We start from the raw sequence: 17,538 nt of genomic DNA on the forward strand, positions 1-17,538 counted from the left end.
ACTGAATCTTTTGCAAGCCTCTAATACATGACTCACCCTTTTAGGCTTGCTAACCTTGAGCTCAAGAAGGTTCAATAATTTAAAATTAACTAGTCTGGAGAGGGACCTAAAGATGGCAGCAGCGGCCCATCTGGAGCAGCTGCTGCAAAGAAGCCAGCTGCAGTGGGAGAGGCATGGCCAGGGCTGCACACTCCATGGAGCTGGCAGGAGCTGGGAACAGGCGGGAGCCCTGCCCTCTTCCAAGTTGTTGGAGCAGGGGCCCCACGCTCCTGGGTGCAGCTGCAGCCCCCAGCCACAGCTACACCCACAGGCTCAGAAATGCCACTCCTGCTGCCTGGCCTCTCCCCACTCCCAGCACCCACTCTGGGGTGGAGCAAAATTGTGGCTGAGCCCAGGTGATGCTGTGACCTGGCCAGGTGTACATGTGGTTGGGGCAGTGCTGATACACCAGGCCCCTGCTGTCTCAGCCCACTCTGGACTTTGGGGACCAATGAGCATGGGAGGGAGGCCAAGGGAGGAATGAGGCCGGTTCAGTGTAGGCCTGCAGGCATCCCTTGCTATGAACAGCCTGGGCACTGTGGATGACATGAACGGTGGCAGGAGGCAGGCTCCTGAGCGGAAAGGGGTGGGTTTCCGGTGAAGCCCCATCTTCAAGCCAGGGACGGCCTGAGGCATGGGGGCTAGGCTGTCAGTTCTGGTTAAGAGTCCACAGACCAGAGTGAGAACTTATGGTGCTTTTTCTGGGCCCACCCATGGCCACCCATGGCCAATCAGCACACACTGCCTCTCTTCTGAGCTCATAAAAACCCTGGACTCAGCCAGACTCAAACAGATGTTGGGACAACCTGCATGCAAAAGGGATCTACCCACTGTGGGTCTCCTCTCCACTGAGAGCTAGACACTCATCAGAACGACATGGCTGCAGAAAGAACTACCCACTTTGGGTCTCCAGAGAGCTGTTCTATTGCTCAATGAAGCTCCTCTCCACCTTGCTCACCCCCCAGTTGTCTGCATACTTCATTCTTTCTGGGCATGGGACAAGAACTCAGGACCTACCAAATGGCGGGACTGAAAGAGCTGTAACGCAAACAGGGCTGAAACACCCCCCCTGCTCACCATGTGGTAGGCAATCAGAAAGAGAGAAGAGCTGGGGCCCTTTGGGGAGCTCAGACCTAGGGTCTCCCCGAGCCAGGGCTGTGACGCCCTCTTTGGAGTTCTGAAGTTCCTGGTGTCTCCAAGTTTCTGGATGCCCCCATGTTCCCCTTGTCCGGACGTGGGCACCCGCAGCAGAAGCTGCATGTGATACTCTGGTCCAGCTGCAGCCTCACACAGAACCGGCAGCTGTGCTTATGCCTGGAAATGCCTACCCCACCACAGCAGCCAGAGTGCCTGGCTGTGTGCAGTGGCCAGACACCGTGCTAGCTTGTCCACACACCCTTCGCTGCTCTGCACCTGGCTTGCCCTTGGCAGGTATGGGATCCAGGCTGGTAGTACAAGCTGAGCACAGCCTGCAAGACTGAGTGGGCAGAATGAGCCCAGTGGGCACGAGCACTATTCAGGCAGAAGGTGCCGCGGCCATGGCCACAGAGGTTTCTCACTGGCAAAATGACACCCCAAGGATCCCATGACACTAATAAGCAAGCACTACATATACTGAAAATTTTAAAGCAAATATTTCTATTTTAATTGGAATGCAAGCCATCTAGGAGCCATGAGGTTGGCTACACGTGCCTAATAACCAAAACAATGAGAAAAAAAAACACAACAAAAACAAAAGAGCAAGCTATACATAATTGTTTAACTCTCATTTTTTTTAACTTTCAAAATCCATCAAGGATTTTTGCATATCCCAAACCACCAGCATTTGGTAACTTTCCAATTCTCATTCTGGTAAGACAACAATTCCTAAAAATGCCAGAGGGTGCAGAGGAGAGTAATAGCTGTCTCTGAGTCCAAGTACTCAGCGATCCTGGACGTGTCATATCTGTTGCTCATGTATTTAAATACAACCCCAGACACATATTTCTACTTAGTCCTTCACCAATTATTTTTCAAAATTAAAATACCTGCAAACCATTGATAATCAAAACTGTGTACTTTAAGTAAAGGGAAAAAATATTCCCATACCATCTAGCTATTAGCAGAATATAACCAGAAAACTAATAAAGCCTGGTACTATGGCAACACTACTACATCTGGAATGGTCAGGCACATAACAAGGATATTCATGTCACAGACATAAAGAAGTGCTCCTTTTAGCATGGGGCTGACCACACTCTGGGCAATTCTTAAGTTAAAAGACTCCAAATACAAGATTTTTGCAACGGTGTCAAGAACATACAATTCTGTCTCATTTGCATCCTGAGAGGTTGCTTTCTCCTCCATAAGGCCATTTAAAAACATGCACAGGCTTGCTCTGCTCTGTGCCTACAGACAGCACAGCACTGAGGTAACACAAAGATGACAAGAAGATAACAGGATGTTGCTTCACTCTCCAATTCATTTAACAACTCAAACCATTAATCCAAAAAATAAAACCAATACAAAAAAATAGAGCAAATGATTCAGGCTGAGACACTCCCCCTTAAACATGATACTGCTCCCCTAATAACAGCTGGAAACATAATCAAAAGCAGCCCATCAGAGCAACAATGTATTCTAAAGGCAACACCTTGCAGTGAGCCAGCTGAATGAAGTTTATTCTCAGTGATTAACCACTCCTTTTCTGTTCATTTCATGAAGGAAGCAGAAAGTGAGAGTTAATTTCAAATTCCAATTATCCCCCGCCACCTGTTTTGTTTCATCATCATCTCCCAGGGTAGGCAACACTATTAGCTGAAACAAAGGCAATTCAAGTGCATCTAAAATGTAATTGTGATGGTATCAAGTTTGGTGTGGAACTCAGTAAAACAGTTCCCTGTGATTACTGATAACAGCAGTGCAAGCAGAGAAGATTTCAGAGATTTTTGCTAGTTCTAATGCAACCTAAACCACACAACTTTTTCAAGTACTTGTTCAACGGTACACTTCTCGGGTTGCAGAGATAAAAGGCAATATGGAAATCTAGTTGTATTGACAATCATTTCCTCAGCACCTCCAGATGCAACTAGCTACAAATGCAATACAATTCTGGCACAAAGGGGTCAGCTTAATAGGCTTTTACTTTCTATAGAACATCCTTCAGGACTAAAGTCTGGTTAACCCGTAAATTTTTTTTTCTTTTTTTTTGAGATGGAGTTTGGCTTTTGTTGCCCAGGCTGGAATGCAATAGTGCAATCTTGGCTCATCACAACCTCTGCCTCCCGGGTTCAAGTGATTCTCCTGCCTCAGCCTCCCAAGTAGCTGGGATTACAGGCATGCGCCACCACGCCTGGCTAATTTTGTATTTTTAGTAGAGACAGGGTTTCTCCATGTTGATCAGGCTGGTCTTGAACTCCCGATCTCAGGTGATCTGCCCGCCTCGGCCTCCCAAAGTGCTGGGATTACAGGCATGAACCACTGCGCCCGGCCAACCCATAAACTTTTAATGGTATTGCTCATTCATTTAGAATGAAGAAAATCCTCCCCCTCATGCTATATAAATATATCCAAACATTTTGCACAAACGTTAGAGCTGTGGTTTTTTTGTTTTGTTTTTAATCATCGATGCAATAAGAAGTTCTAACAGCTCCAAAATTCAGATAAGGAAAACAGTCCAATTCCACAATCCAAGTTTGTCCTTTTAAGTTTTGAAATTTATTTCAAAACTTCTCCTTTTGAAGAGGCCTCAGAAGAACACATTCATCAATTCAGGGCCACAAACAATTCACTCAATCAGGTTAGAAATTTACATTAAGGGAACTGGCTGGGGGCAGTGCCTCATGCCTGTAATCCCAACACTTTGGGAGGCCAAGGCAGGGGGATCACCTAAGGTCAGGAGTTCAAGACCAGTCTGGACAACACAAAAATTAGCTGGGCGTGGTGGTGAGCACCTGTAATCCCAGCTACTCAAGAGGCTGAGGCAGGAGACAATCGCTTGAACCCGGGAGGCAGAGGTTGCAGTGAGCTGAGACCGTGCCACTGCACTCCTGCCTGGGTGACAGAGCAACGCTCTGTCTCACAAAATACATAAATAAATAAATAAATAAATAAATAAATAAATAAAAAGACAGAAAGAAATCAAGCAAGCAAGCAAGCAAGAGATTTATATTAAGGGAACTGAAGGGTTCAATTGTATTATTTCACTACTTCTGCAGAGTCTAAGTGAGGGCAGCTTAAAAAAAAAAGTGACTAAACAAGTTTTCATGTTTGTGATTATAGTCACCACATCCTGGTAGAATGAGTAACAGTGCAATTTGTCATTGTTCTTTATAACCATCTTTCATTTCCACAGCCACCAACTTCAGTGCTCATCACCTTCCTTTGGACCACAGAAAGAACTGATGCCTGAGCCTCCAGGTTCTCCAATCCAGCCTAAATAATGCAGCCAAAATCATTTTTCAAATCACTCAACGACCTCTGATTCTAGATTCCTTGGCAAGGCATTAAAGCTGTATCCTAAATAGCTTCCAATCTAGACATCAATCCCATTGTTCCTCTTCTCAGCTTTAGCCATAAGGGATCAACTGAACATGCCGTGGTCCTCCTCTTGATGTGTAGCTGCCCTTTGGTTCTGTCATTCCTTACACTGTAGTCCCTCAAAATTCCTCTTTCTCTTACCCTTTCTTCCAATCTCCTCCTCATAAAGTCTAAGCCTCCTTTTAAGGCTTATCTCCAAGGCCATCTCTAAGACAATTTTTGGTCCCTCCTCACACTCTTAAAGTCACTTCTCCCTCCTTTCGGCCAGTACTTAACTACATTTGGCCTTGTATAATAGCTTATTGTATATAGTTCTTAATTCTCCTTTCAGAATCTTAGCTCCTTAGAATGATCCCCTTCACTCCTTTATATGTGAGAGAGGAGAAAGTATCCAAGACAGGGTTTTCACGACATATAATCTTTCCTTTTTAATTTGGGACAAGGAGCATACTATATTCTGCAAACTGGACTTTTCCAAAGATTCCGCATTTCAGACACTAAGGAAATAAAAGCAAATTCACTGTGTATATTCAAACTATTCACAAAAACCTCACTAACATTCCCAGAAGAATGTGCCTGCTCTATATCACACCCTCAGCTCCTCCGATAAATGCTTCAAACAGTGCAACAATGTCCAGTTATATTACGGTCATTTATTTTAATGTTTCTGTTATGCAGAACAGAAACTACCTCAAAGAACAAATAAACTCAAGGTAATAACATAACTTTAAAAGTGTTAAATATAAAAAAGGCAGTACAAATGGCATAACTGTAAATAGTTTTCACATGAAAAGCTGGCATAAACTCCCAACCTGGAGTTCTGGAAAGCAGACCTTTATAAGGAATTTTCCTACTGAACCCTGGTTTCAGCCTTAGCGCCATCAGCTACATGAGGCTTGCTACGGAGGCTAATTTACTTATTTACTTTCTTTTTTTTATTTTGAAACAGAGTCTCGCTCTATCGCCCAGGCTAGAGTGCAGTGGTGCTATCTCGGCTCACTGCAACCTCCACCTCCTGGGTTCAAGCAATTGTCCTGCCTCAGCCTCCCAAGTAGCTGGGATTACAGGTGTGAGCCACCACACCTGGCTAAGTTTCGTATTTTTAGTAGAGACGGCGTTTTGCCATGTTGGGCAGGCTGGTCTTGAACTCCTGACCTCAAGTGATCTGCCCACCTCGGCCCCCCAAAGTGCTGGGATTATAGGTGTGAGCCACCACACCCAGCTGGCTAATTCACTTTCATTCTACACACACACACACACACCCTCATCTCATTTGATAAATATTGTATAAGGGCAAACTTAAGACTATTAATAAAGTTGTTTTCTGAGAAGAGATATAGATTCCACAGAAAAAAAGTGAGGTCTTAATGTAAAGTCTTCTTTCAAGAATCTCCTCTCCGGTCCATGCCTCCAAGATGACAAAGAAAAGAAGGAACAAAGATCATGTCAAAAACGGCCACAGCCATGTGCAACCTATTTGCTGCATGAACTGTGCCTGATGTGTGCCCAAGGACAAGGCCATTAAGAAATTCATCATTCAAAATACAGTGGAGGCCACAGCAGTCAGGGACATTTCTGAAGAAGCGTCTTTGATGCCTGTATGCTTCCCAAGCTGTTTGTGAAGCTACTTTACTGTTTGAGTTGTGCAATTCACAGCAAAGTAATCAGGAATCAATCTCATGAAGCCCACAAGGACCGAACACCTCTACCTGGATTTAGACCTGTGGGTTCTGCCCCACAACCCCCACCAAAGCCTGTGTAAGGAGCTGAGTCCTTAAAGACTGAAGACAGACCATTCTCTGGAGAAAAATAAAATGGAAATTGTACTTAAAAAAAATCTGGCTGATGGTGGAGGAACATTTACAGAAAAGCATGTTGGTGTGGGGGTCTACAGATCATGTGATAAATCTCAATGTATGTGGCTGCTGAGGAACATGAGAACACCTGGCCTTAACACTTACTACCTTACTAGAGAGTCCTACAAGCCACCAATGAGATTCCAAGCCTTATTAGAAGTATCCCCTTGAATTGCCCTTTGATTAAGTGACAAGCTCACAATACTACCTCTGAGGTCATAGAGAAGAAATAAATACCAACCTCTGCTCATAGCAACTAAAAGTGAAAGCTATGGTAAAAGTAAACGTAAGTTTCACTTTTTGTGTTTCTAATTTAACGATCAAATGAGGTTCTTATGATTTAAGCAGAATGTAACATGCCTTGTAAACATAAAGCACCACAAGGGAAATGTTCGATAAGAATGTTTCAAGCAGAAGACTAATAACAAAGGAGATCTGAGGCAAAGGGGTGGGATTTCCTAACTGGTATAGAATTATATTTATGCACACAATCTCTTTGCCCTTGATCCTGAGTAGGAACCACAAGGATCTTTTTACAAAATTCTTTGGTAATTGCGGGTTTCAGTAAAACTCTGAAGGTTTGGTGAGTATAGGAGGTAAGACTTGAATTTAAGTTTTTTGTTGACTGTCTAGAAAGACAGACACTAACAATTTCTCCTATCAAGAGGTGGAGTCAGGGCCAAACACGCTGGTTTACACCTGTAATTCTAGCACTTTGGGAGGCTGAGGCAGAAGGATTGCTTGAGCCCAGGAATTCAAGACCACCCTGGGTAACACAGCAAGACGCTGTCTCTATTATTTTTAAAAAAAAAAAAAAAAGAGAGAGAGAGACAGAGAGAGAGGTGGAGTCTGTTTTTCCTCCCTGTGAATCTGGGCTGGCTTTGTAACTTGCTCTGACAACAGAATGTTGTGGAAGTGACTGCGTGCCAGTTCTGGGCCTTGGCCTTAAGAGATCTGGCAGCTTCTACTTTCACGGGATCTAGCTACCATGTAAAGAAGCTCAAGCTAAGACTACCAAATGACAAGTGATCTATATGGAGAGAGAGGTCCAGCCAACCCTTGGCTATCCTGGGCACCCCAGCTGAAGTGCCAGACATGAAGATGACACTTGCAAGGACATTCCAGTCCCAGTTGTGGTCTGGCAGAATATAGTCACTGTTGTGACCCCAGCCTATATGATGTGAGCAGGAACATGTGAGACCAGATGACCTATAAAATTATAAGAAATAATAGGCCAGGCACGATGGCTCACACCTGTACTCCCAGTACTCTGGGTGGGAGGCCAAGGTGAGCAGATCACCTGAGGTCAGGAGTTTGAGACCAGCCTGGCCAACATGGTGAAACCCCATCTCCACTAAAATACAAAAAATGAGCCAGGCATGGTGGCTCACGCCTGTAGCCCCAGCTACTCGAGAGGCTGAGGCAGGAGAATCGCTTGAACCCAGGAGGCGGAGGTTGCAGTGAGTCAACATCATGCCATTGCACTCCAGCCTGGTGACAGAGCAAGAGTCTGTCAAAGAGAGGAAAGGGGAGGAGAGGAGAGGGCAGGGGAGGGCAGGGGAGGGGAGGGGAGGGGAGGGGAGGGGAGGGGAGGAGAACGAACAAATCATTGTCTTAAGCCACTATTATTTTGAGGTAGTCCGTAAAACCCAACATTCTCACATCTCTTCTGCCCCCATCAACTCCTTTTGGGGATACTAAAAATACCAGGGGAGAAGACATAGGGAAATAAATTATGTGACTAAAAACAATTATCTCAGGGAGGGGGTAATCACTAAATTAACCATTAAGTACAAATAAAAATTGATTTGATATATTGTTAGGTCATATTTGTAAATGATTATTAACGGCTTCTGAGGAGCGATATACTTGTTATAAAAGTCATATGTCATTTATATTTTTCTGTCTTCATTGTGTATATTTAGAAAGATACATAATTAACAAAGTCTCTTAAAGGCACCACAAGAAGAAATATATTCTCAACTGGATCATTTACTAAAATCCACTTGCATACTTCAGAGCCCTACTTAGACTTAAAGCACAGAGCAATCAAGGCTAACCTGACACATTCACACATCGACACAAGTCTGGTTTATAAAGCCTAACTTCTATACTTCGGCCAAAGCATAAATAGCAAAAATCACATCTTTAAGTGCAAAAAAGGTTAGACACACACACACTTTTACCGTGGACTGTCTGGTATACTGTCCTTTTGATTTTTAACTAGCAGTGACAGTAGGGTACTGTGCATATTATTATTAGCTGTTACGAATTTACATCCCCTGTTCCCTAGAAATAAATGTAGTCTCTCCTGACGGTTAGTGGCAGTGATAAGTAAAATTAACAGCATTCAAAAATCTTTTAGTATTGTGTGACAGTCAAGATGTCCAGAAAGTCAAAACCTCCAATATAAAACAGCATTAAGTGTTTATTATCTCAGTAAATGCTGAGTACCCTGGGAAAACCAGCCCACTCCTGCTTTGCTGCCTGCCACAACAGCACGCTATTCTTCCTTTCATCTTCACATGAGGGTCTTCAACTAAAAATAAAAACTAATACCAAGTAATAGCATTAATCAGTTTCTACAGATATGTTTTCTTCCTTTCTCTGCTAATTCTCCATTCAAGAAATAGCTTCTTAATTCACCTTTTTATTTTAAATATAAGCTTTCTGTAGCAGAGGGGTTAAAAGCATGTCCTCTGGATTCAGAATGCTGGATGCTTCCTTTACCACCTAATGCGGGTCTTGGGAAAGAGATTTAACTTCTGACCTCTCTGGGTCTCAGTTTCTGCATATAAAAAAAATGAAACAAGAATACTATTACCTAACTCACAGGGTTGTTAAAAATGAATGAGCCAGCTACTCGGGAGGCTGAGGTTGCAGTGAGCCAAGATCATGCCACTGCACTCCAGCCTGGGCGACAGAGCAAGATCCTGTATCAAAAAAAAAAAAAAAAAAGATTGAGATCTCTACATGTATTGTGCTAAGATTAGTGCCTGGATGACCCACAGCAATCACTTGTTAGTCATTATCACCATACCAAAACACAAAGATGACCTCCTGAGAGGAGAAAAATGACAAAGAAAACCCTCACTGGAATCAATACACCATAATGTTGTCTTCTTGGTTACATAGTGAGGGGCCAAATCCATATATTGCATTACTAAGAGTTTAGTAGTAATTAGTAGTCTTGTATTTCTGAACCAAATCCTTGCCTAAATTTGAGAAGTAGATAAGACTATGCAAATAGATATCTTCAGAGTGAGTGTCATGCAAAGCAGAAGACTGGGAGGCTGTCACTAATTTGGCCAACCTGTTTCTCTTCTCTACAAAGTTCAATTCTACCACATTCAATGTAACTGAAACAGATGGGAAGCATGAACTTTTCCCATTTCACAAAAAAAGGCTAAAATAGAATGCCTTTCACAACTGTTTTCAGTTTGGAAAATTAGTTCTGTGTTTTAAAGATGACAGCTTTTCATGTGCTAAAGCCCTTAAGATAAGCCTTAAGAGTAATTTAAGAGTACAGGTATACAAAATCTAATTCTCACATAATCCAAATTGGTCCAAGTGTCAGGTTTTCCTTACTGTTTTCACTTCCATTTAAACATTTATTTACATCTGTAAACTCAGAATCCCTTATGTGAAATTCTCTAACAAGTTCCCTCTGAAGGAAGGAAACTAAGACCATCACCAGGCATTAATGAAGCATTAAGGTAGTCTTTCTTGCTAGATGTGAAAGTACAAATGAAATAGGCAGTAACTGAATAATTTCAATAAGTAAACTGAAAAAAAATAAATCCCTGCAACCTGTCCCATTTAAATCTTGATTTAGGGCAACGCTCTTCCGTGAAAAATGAAAAGAAAAAAACTTTAGCTCATACTGCTGGCAAGTTCTGTTCTAAAAAACCCACACACACAGTAATCTTGACACTACGTGGAAATGAGTAACAATTTGCATTTTCCTTTAAATAAACCAGGTATAATGAAACTTCCCAAGTTCCAGGTATTTCACAGCTCAACTGTCAGTATAGAACCACCATTTAAGGCTAGATCATAGAAGGTAATTCCTGCATAGTGCTGAAATACAGAATTACAAATAAAACAACATTTTCCTTCAGCTTTTCATATGCTTTCCATCTTTAGTGTTCAATTCATTACAGTTCTTGGAAAACCACATAAACTTTATACAACAATAGACCTCGCATTTTTAGCCTTATATTCTATGGTATGTCAAGCTGACAGCCCACACAGATCACTTTCAGAAACAGTAGAACCTCAAACAGATCTGTGCTGAAATTACAGCTAGGTGGCTCCAGGCAAGATCCCTCTGTTATAATATGAACACACATACACACACATATTTTTTTTTTTTTTTTGGCACATCTGTCTCTTTTAATATACTGTGAGTTTTTTGAGGATGGGATAGATTTTATTCATGTTTTGTACTTCCAAGTAACTTAGCACAGTGCAGGGCCTGTAAGAGGTATCTGATAAGTGTTTGTGGAATAAAAGGAGAGAAGGGCAAGGGAGAAAGACCTTTAGGGTTATAAGAATTTCTTCTAAACTGGCAACTCTCTGGTTTAAAGACTGCCTCTTTCAGAGACATGGGGAAATAAGTCCTACAATGAATTCAGGTATACAGTATATAAAAGATGCAGAAATATCGAATATGTATACCAATTATATGCACTCAATTTAAAGTTGCCACCTTCTGTATATCCTGCTTCCACCTTTCAAGGCCACCGCTATTGCCAACCTGGTTCCTATTATTGGCTGGGATTGAGAGTAAGGACAATTTGGAAATGCTAAAAGGAAGAAAGGAGGTTGTCTAACACACTGCCCAAGGATGATACAAGACAGGGCTGAAATCAGATCTTCAAGTATTATTGGCAGTGCTTTCCAAAACAAGAATCCACACGAGTAAGTACTTTCATATTATTTTGGTTTTCTTCTACAGAAAGAACTACAGGAACATAAATGCACCTATACAGAGCACAAGTTCACAATCTACACCAACGATAAGAAACAAACAAAAAAGGTCTCTGGGCAACAAAAACAGTGGTTACAAAGTTCATACCCTAATACTCGGAGAAGAGCAGGTAGAACATAACTAAGCCTATTTAGCTGCTTTACGTTCAATGTCAGGAAGCTCCTACTCCACAGATAAGAAGCTGCAAATTTATTTTAATTTTTTATTTTAATTTTTTTTTCATTTTTTTATTATTATACTTTAAGTTCTAGGGTACATGTGCATAACGTGCAGGTTTGTTACATATGTATACTTGTGCCATGTTGCTGTGCTGCACCCATCAACTCGTCAGCACCCATCAACTCATCAGCACTCATCAACTCATCATTTACATCAGGTATAACTCCCAATGCAATCCCTCCCCCCTCCCCCCTCCCCTCTCCCCATGATAGGCCCCAGTGTGTGATGTTCCCCTTCCCGAGTCCAAGTGATCTCATTGTTCAGTTCCCACCTATGAGTGAGAACATGCGGTGTTTGGTTTTCTGTTCTTGTGATAGTTTGCTAGAAGCTGCAAATTTAAAAGAGGGCAGCAGGGATACTAACAGTAGCAAAAGAGCAGCTTTCCACCACCGAAAGAAGACACAGACTGACAACTGAATCCTACTCAAGTAGATTCAATAATTCAAAAACCAGAGAGGACAACCTACATTTTAAAATAATCTCAGAGCCTCACTCAACTACTGCCATTCTGCTAGTAACAATAACCAAAGCATATAATACATTGTAAAAATTTTTCCACAAAAGGTATAACTAAAAAAAATTTTGGCATATAATACCTTATTTCCCAACAACATTAGGTAAATGAGGCATTGCTATGTATATAAAGCGGAAAGTTAACATTTGAGAGCATGGAATGATAGACTTCACTGCCTCCCTCTGTACTTGGTTCTGTCCTCTTTACACATTCATAATTTCATATTCCTTGACCTGCCTTTATAACATGCCCAAGTTAGCACCCTCTTCTCTAAAGGGGTTATCTTGCCAGAAAGTACAGACCTTAAACATTTACCAAAGTTCAAGGTCTCTTTTCTGCATCAGCTTACATTTTTCTTATCTCGTACTGGGATGACAGATGCACCCCCCAGATTGTTTACATCGGAGATAGGCATTTCTTCTCTTGTTTTTGATAAGAAAGACCAAATCAGAAGTGAGATCTTTGCATTATGTTCTCTTCTAGGCAGCTCGAGCAGTCATGTTGACATTATAAGTTAGTCAGAAGCTCGTTTCAATAGCAAAGTAAGCTTCTGTTCTGCAGCGCAGGCCTATGTTAATAAATTCATTAGTACTTGGGGTTACAGCGACAGCTGAAGGAAAACAGGAAGATATATGTAGGTGTAGAAGAAGGAACTGCTGGAGAAGTACTCTAAGAAGGGAAAACTCCCCTCTTCCACCTTCAAAATAAGGGACAAGGGCAGTCAGGTCAATGCTATTGGCATGCCCATTACCAAGAGCTCTAAGTTCTATTAATGCAAAAACACTGGCTATCAATCCAACTGCCCAATTAGCCTAGCCAGAACAGACTGCAGGAGCAAGGTTGTGAAACTGCACCTGACTGGAACCTGCACAGGCTACTCCCAGGCTGCAGGTGGCTTAGAACACCATATAATCACAGAAGCAAATAACACACCTCTACAGCATGTTTTGAACAGTAATCTGAAACACATTTTCTAGGCTTTTTTTCTTTTGACAAAAAGAGGAACTAAACAATTTAGTATGTACATTAGAATAGTTCCCCTTCCCTCATACTGTTGTCCATTTATTCATTCAACTGACAAATATTTATTGTACACCTTCTACATATAGGCACTGTCAGGTGCAGAGAGAAAAATACACAGATACACAGATTACTGTAACAATTACAACCAACTGCAGGGCCTCATTGTAACTGTGCTCCCCATCCCAATCCACAAAACCACCCGGCACTTAGTCCCAGAAGGACCTGACATTCAGATTCGGAAGACAGTCTCCTTTTTTTTTTTTTTGGTTGTTTTTTGGTTCACACCTGTAATCCCAGCACTTTGGGAGGCCGAGGCAGGCGGATCATGGTCAAGAGATCGAGACCATCCTGGCCAATACAGCGAAACCCTGCCTCTACTAAAAATACAAAAATTAGCTGTGCGTGGTGGTGCACACCTGTAGTCCCAGCTACTCAGGAGGCTGAGGCAGAAGAATCGCTTGAACCCAGGAGGCAGAGGTTGCAGTGAGCCAAGATTGCATCACTGCACTCCAGCCTGGTGACAGAGCGAGACTCCGTCTCAAAAAACAACCAAAAAAACAAAGGAGACTGTCTTCTGAATCTGAATGTCAGGTCCTTCTGGGACTAAGTGCCGGGTGGTTTTGTGGATTGGGATGGGGAGCACAGTTACAATGAGGCCCTGCAGTTGGTTGTAATTGTTACAGTAATCTGTGTATCTGTGTATTTTTCTCTCTGCACCTGACAGTGCCTGTATGTAGAAGGTGTACAATAAATATTTGTCAGTTGAATGAATAAACGGACAACAGTATGAGGGAAGGGGAAATATTCTAATGTACATACTAAATTGTTTAGTTCCTTTGTCAAAAAAAAAAAAAAGCCTAGAAAATGTGTTTCAGATTACTGTTCAAAACATGCTGTAGAGGTGTGTTATTTGCTTCTGTGATTATATGGTGTTCTAAGCCACCTGCAGCCTGGGAGTAGCCTGTGTAGGTTCCAGTCAGGTGCAGCTTCACAACCTTGCTCCTGCAGTCTGTTCTGGCTAGGCTAATTGGGCAGTTGGATTGATAGCCAGTGTTTTTGCATTAATAGAAGTATCTGGCTTTAGGGTTTTACACCAATGAAATGATAGACACACAAAGTGTAGGAAGCTGAAGTCTGCCCTGAAAGTAAAGGAACAGAAAATTTCATTTAGGAATTTAAAATTCAGAAGAGATAAGAAGCAGAAACTTTAAGGCTGTGTGAAAGGGCTGGAATCTACAAATGGAAATCGAGAGAATGAACTAAAAGTCAAGAAATTATCAATTTAACATAAAATAATTCCATGATATAAAAGATCATAAAAATAAAGATGATAGAAACAGTGATTTCTTTTTCTCTAATCTTAAGAACCAAAAAGAAAAGCAGGGCATGTGTTTTCTAGCTTCCATTAATTCACCAAAACATAGCTATTGTTCTGCTAGTTCTAGAGAAACGAATAGCGCGTACCAATGTCACATTTTCACCAGCCAGAAAAGAAATGCTGTGAACTCCAAGACGTCTTGATCATCTTTAACCTGTATCCATATTTATCACTGCACTTTATCATCAGTGGGGCTGAGAGTCTGAATTATTACACTTGTGTGTGCCTTTTTAATTCTCCTTTGATAAGCAATTTCAAATGGGAAAGGGACTCCTGCTGACTGATTCCATTGTACGGTTCTAGAGGCCAAAGTCCAACATCTTTGCAAACTTTAGAAAAGTTATTAATAGAAAACATTGATTTTAAATCTCCCTGAGATTGGCTATGAGTCTGGGCAAATAATTTAGCATCTTCACCATTTGTACCTCAGTTTCGCAAAGACAGTCGTGATAACAAATCCTATTTGAGGAACTGCTCTAAGCTTAGCTCAAAGATCCTGCATAAACTCAAATGTTTGTAATACATAAGCACACTGAGATCCCTAACCAGATTTTTAGAAATCAACGCCAGTGAAATTTATGCAAGAATTTACAATGCAAGAAGGATAGGCGTGGCTAATAAACGGCAATCTTAACTTGTACCAGATTATAGATTTATAAAGTCCTACAATTTAAAGGCTAAAGGCTAAAAAAAACCCACATTCCTACTTCACTTCCAAGTGAGAAATCAAACCTCCAGAGGGAAGCTGGCTGGGTGGGGAAGATGCTGATATCTGGCACTAGACCCAAGTCGCAATACCAAGCAACTCTCATTTTCCCAAATTAGAAACTCCTTATCCATCCCAATGATGGTATGGCCTTTAAAAGGACTAATAATTCCATAAAGACTAACCAAGCCCTGTTACCCCTACTTTCCCTCCAATTCATCCTTCTACCCCTTGTCTTCCTATCCGGAGACTGGCAGGTTAACAGAAGTCAGATTAGAATGAATCTCTTATCAGAACCCACAATCAAGGACGCAGCTCGACAACTATTCACATTCATCATTAAGGGCAACGTATCGGTCCGCTCTTAATCGCGGGGCCGTCACACCCGGAAATGAAATCTCAAGCGCAGCCCACTGAGGGCTAACATAGCATTCCCTAAGTTGTGCCCTTCTGCGAGCGCCCGGCGCACGACCCCAAGAGACCGCGGGCCCCGGGTACGGTTGCCCCGCCTCCCGCCTCCGGCCTGCAGGTCACTCGCGCTTCCCGGCCACGAGGCGGGCCCAGCAAAGACCCCGTGAGGGCGCGTTCCCTGGGCTGTCGCAACGGGCGCTCCGGGAAACACAAGAGAGACACCGGGGCCAATCGCCTCTGGGGACCGCGGAAGGGGACGAGAGACGGTCACTAGAAGGACCCCTGGCAGCCTGAGGCGGCCCCAGGTGGGGCCCGCGCCTCAGGTGGGCCAGGGAGGTGGCGGCCGAGGCCGCGTCCCTTCAGCCGCGACCGCAGGCAGCGACGCGCGGCCCGAGCTGGTCTCCCAGGAAGCCTCGGGCCCTCGCCCGGGACCCGCCCGCGGCCACTTGGGGACGGCTCAGGGCACCGGTGCCCGGCCCCTCAGGGAGGCGCCCCGCCCCCAGGCGGCCCCAGCCCAGCGCGCGCCACGCACCGCGCCCCGCCCGCGTGCCGGTCCGCATTTTCCCGCCCGCCGCGCCGGGGGCGGGGGTCGCGCGCCCTCCCCCGCCCCCAAGCCACTCACCTGTCGGGCCCTAGGCTCGCTCCATGGCCGCCCGCGCGGTGCGGTGCGGCGCGGGCCCGGCCGCCCCCGCCGCCTCCGGGGAGGGGCAGCCCCACGCCGCGCTCACCGCCCCCAGCCGCCGCCGCCACTGCGGCTCCCGCCCACCCCCGGCCCGGCCATTCCCAGGCCACCTCTCCCCGCGCAGAGCGGCAGTCCCACACCCACCCCCCGCCTCCGCGGCCCCCGACTGTTGGTACCGTCCTAGCGTAAGCCTGCCCCGCGGCCAATCCCAGCGCTCGCTCGGCGCGGCCCCGCCCCTGCCCCAGTAGGCGGCCCCTACCGGACCCGCGCCGGACGGCCCCCCTTAACCTCTTCCGTACCAGGCCCGTCCGCTTAACTCCCTCGGCGCCGGCGCCGGTGCCGGTCTCTACACCTCTCGGCCGCGCCGCCCCGCCCGCTTACATAAACTGGCCTCTCGCTTCTCACTTCCTTCGCTCTTTCTTTTTTCTTTTCCTTTATTTGTCCTCCATCCCCCTCACCCCATCTTCGCTTTTTCTTTCCTGCTTTTCTTGGGTAGGTAGGCAGCCAGGCAGCAGGACTGGAGAGTTGCGGTCCCCTAGGTCAGCTTCTGTTTGTGAGAAGCATTTTCCTTCCTCCTGTTGCTTTTTTAATTTGCCTTGACTTCTGCTCGGAGCTTCTGCCTATCTAAATGTATCCCCCGCCTCTTTTGCCCAGAAAAAGGCTAGCCTTCCCACTGAGTGCAAATGGCTCTTCCTTCGGACCAGAGCAGAGCGTCCTGCTACATACTTTCAGGAGTATCTCACAAAATTATGATTCATTTACTGTAATATTAGTTGTTTTACATCTGTCTTTTGCTAAGGACCGTAAGCCCCATGAGGACAGGTCAGTCGCCCCTGGGTCGCCAATGCCCGACCGCAGTGCACCCAGTGGGCGCGGATAAATGGTGTGAATGAAAGATTCTCCCTTCCATTTGTTTGCTTTCCGCTGACTTTATACAGAGCGCCACTGTGTCCATCCATTTATTCACCATGTACTAAAGCGCAAACTTAGTGTGACTGACCCTGAAATATAATGCAGATTACTCCATGGAATTAAGATGCGTGAGGGGGAAAGACTGATCTGACACCTTTTTCTTCAGGCCACATAGTTCATTTAATCAGTAAGGTGTACTGAACAGAATTCTTTCTTACTGGCTGTATGATATCGGATGTGCCAGTTAACTTTGCTGAGCATCAGTTTCCTTAACTGGAAAATGGGAG

General features: G+C 44.2%; 1 protein-coding gene and 1 pseudogene across 2 annotated transcripts in view; one reads left to right on the forward strand and one right to left on the reverse strand.

Annotated features, from left to right (window-relative positions):
- Nucleotides 1-16,418, reverse strand: part of FAM20B (FAM20B glycosaminoglycan xylosylkinase) — a 48,873-nt gene extending 32,455 nt beyond the window's left edge. The window contains exon 1 of one of the 2 annotated variants that reach the window (XM_050783476.1): nt 16,280-16,418. The gene's annotated coding sequence lies outside the window, so the exon portion shown is untranslated. Of the gene's footprint in view, nt 1-1,116; nt 4,105-16,279 lie in introns of those variants that run through there. The other variant, XM_050783481.1, reaches the window with a different exon arrangement.
- On the forward strand, nt 5,973-6,319 carry LOC126950215 (40S ribosomal protein S26-like; annotated as a pseudogene).
- Nucleotides 16,419-17,538: the final 1,120 nt, after the last annotated feature.

This window comes from Macaca thibetana, chromosome 1 (genome assembly GCF_024542745.1).
Source record: "Macaca thibetana thibetana isolate TM-01 chromosome 1, ASM2454274v1, whole genome shotgun sequence".
NCBI classification, from domain to species: domain Eukaryota; kingdom Metazoa; phylum Chordata; class Mammalia; order Primates; family Cercopithecidae; genus Macaca; species Macaca thibetana.